Source organism: Rhagoletis pomonella, unplaced genomic scaffold, assembly GCF_013731165.1.
Source record: "Rhagoletis pomonella isolate Grant_MI unplaced genomic scaffold, Rhpom_1.0 Rhpom_scaffold_00001, whole genome shotgun sequence".
Lineage (NCBI taxonomy): Eukaryota > Metazoa > Arthropoda > Insecta > Diptera > Tephritidae > Rhagoletis > Rhagoletis pomonella.
Window position 1 is genome coordinate 38,791,871 of NW_023458555.1, and position 2,460 is coordinate 38,794,330.

At 36.5% G+C, this 2,460-nt stretch overlaps 1 protein-coding gene across 1 annotated transcript in view; it reads right to left on the reverse strand.

Annotated features, from left to right (window-relative positions):
- Positions 1-2,460, reverse strand: part of LOC118745458 (anoctamin-5-like) — an 89,501-nt gene that overhangs the window by 44,725 nt on the left and 42,316 nt on the right. The window lies entirely within an intron of this gene.

The following is a 2,460-nucleotide window of genomic DNA, read 5'->3' on the forward strand; positions in this document are numbered from 1 at the left end:
TTTTTGGGACATCTTCGAGATTTTCGGGGTTCTCGGGAATATATCGGGATTTTTGGGACTATTTTCGTATTTTTGGGACATCTTCGAGATTTTCTGGGTTCTCGGGAATATATCGGGATTTTTGGGACTATTTTCGTATTTTTGGGACATCTTCGAGATTTTCCGGGTTCTCGGGAATATATCGGGATTTTTGGGACTATTTTCGTATTTTTGGGACATCTTCGAAAGTTATATCGAAATCCATGAAATCGCCAAAAAAGCGGGAAGCGTTAAAGGACTATTTAGGATGCAGCTTAAATAGACCGGTTATAACAAGATGGAACTCTCTTTTCGATGCCTTGAGACAGATATATTCATTGAAGGACAAAATTTTAAATTATGAATTAAGCACTATTGTAGAAGATATTCAACCATTTCAACCTATGGACTTTGAATATATAGCAGAGTATTTGGAATGGTATGGCCCACTTGCGAGAGCTATTGACATTTTGCAAGGAGAGAAGGATTGCCATTATGGTTATTTACTGCCAACGTTACTCAGCATAAGAAAAAAGTGGCAAGTGTTGTTGCGCTCTAAAACTATTAGTGATAAAGTTAATACTGTACTGCAAAAAGTTGAAATGGCTCTGACAGTAAGATTTCATAATTTTTTTAATATAAGTAACAATAATGGAGAATTTGCTGCCATTGCAGCATTTTCTCATCCGAAGTTCAAAATGTCCTGGTTAGCCGCATTAAGTCCTTTAGGTCGAGATAAAGTAAAAAAGTTGACGAAGGAAGTTTCAAAGTTATTTGCGCTTAACCTACCACGCATCGAACGTGTAGAAAGGCAAAATGAAGACTTTTTTGATTTCGATGACGAGGTGGTCAATAACATACTTGATGAAAATTTTCCAATGCTACTACATGAGGAGTCTGAATTTAGACAATTTTTTAATCAAAGTTCCACATCGCTTGATGTATTAAAAGACTTCCCCATAGTCAAAAAAGTATTTTTAAAATATAATACAGCTTTGCCCTCCTCAGCACCGGTCGAAAGATTATTTTCTTTTGCAACATTGCTGGATTTACCAAAGTACAACCGCATGAAAGATGCGCAATTCGAAAAAAGAGTGTTATGTAAGGCGAACTCAAAACTTTTTGAGAAGCCCTCAACATAGTTCAGGTTTCCAGCATGGTAGTTGGTTTAGGCAAAACAGTTGAAATCGTTACTGGAGCTTAGTCTATAAGTAAATAATAACAAACGTTAATAAACCAAATAAATATTAATAAAATAAAATATCTGTGGTATACATACATATGTTAAATATTTGTTTTGCTTTTAGTCTATTTCATAACCGTAATCTAGGGCTACCAGACTTCATTGTTTTCCAGGATTGGTCCTGTTTTCAGACAAGTTGGCTCCAAAATCCTGAAACAGTTCCAAAACTCCCGAAGTAGTCTCAAAAAATCCGATATATTCCCGAGAACCCGGAAAATCTCGAAGATGTCCCAAAAATACGAAAATAATCCCAAAAATCCCGATATATTCCCGAGAACCCGGAAAATCTCGAAGATGTCCCAAAAATACGAAAATAGTCCCAAAAATCCCGATATATTCCCGAGAACCCAGAAAATCTCGAAGATGTCCCAAAAATACGAAAATAGTCCCAAAAGTCCCGATATATTCCCGGGAACCCCGAAAATCTCGAAGTAGCCTCGAAAAACCCGAAATAGTCCCGAATTTCCCGAAAATCAAGAAACTGTCCTAAAAATTCGAAAGTAGTCCCAAAAATTCAAATACATTTTCCAGAACCCCGAACATCTCGAAGTAGTTTCGAAAAACCCGAAATGGTCCCAAAAATTCCGAATTGGCCCCAAAAATCCCGAAATAGTCCCTCAGATCCCGGGAACCCCGAAATTCTCGAAGTAGTCTCGAAAAACCTGAAATAACCGCAACAATACCGAATTAGTACCAAAATCCTGAATATCCCAAAGAAGTCTCGAAAAACCCGAAGGAGTTCGAAAAACTCCGAATTAGTCCCAAAAGTCCCCAAGTAGTCCCGAAGATCCCTATACGGTCCCGAGAACCCCGAAAGTTTGGAAGTAGTTCCAAAAATCCCGAAGATTTTCGTGGAACTGGAAGTTGGTAGATTCCTGAATATCGTATTTGTGTTGCACAAAAAAGTATTACATATTTAGCTGAAAAATCACGAATCCAATTGATTCGCTCTCAAATCAAATCACAAATCAATTTGATTTCTGATTTGGAGGGCTATTCAAATCACAGATAAATTTTATTTCTTATTTGGTCGACGAATCAAATCACAAATAAAACTTATCTTTTATTTGGTTGACCAAGCAAATCACAAATAAAACTTATCTTTTATTTGGTTGACCAAGCAAATCACAAATAAAACTTATCTTTTATTTGGTTGACCAAGCAAATCACAAATAAAACTTATCTTTTATTTGGTTGAC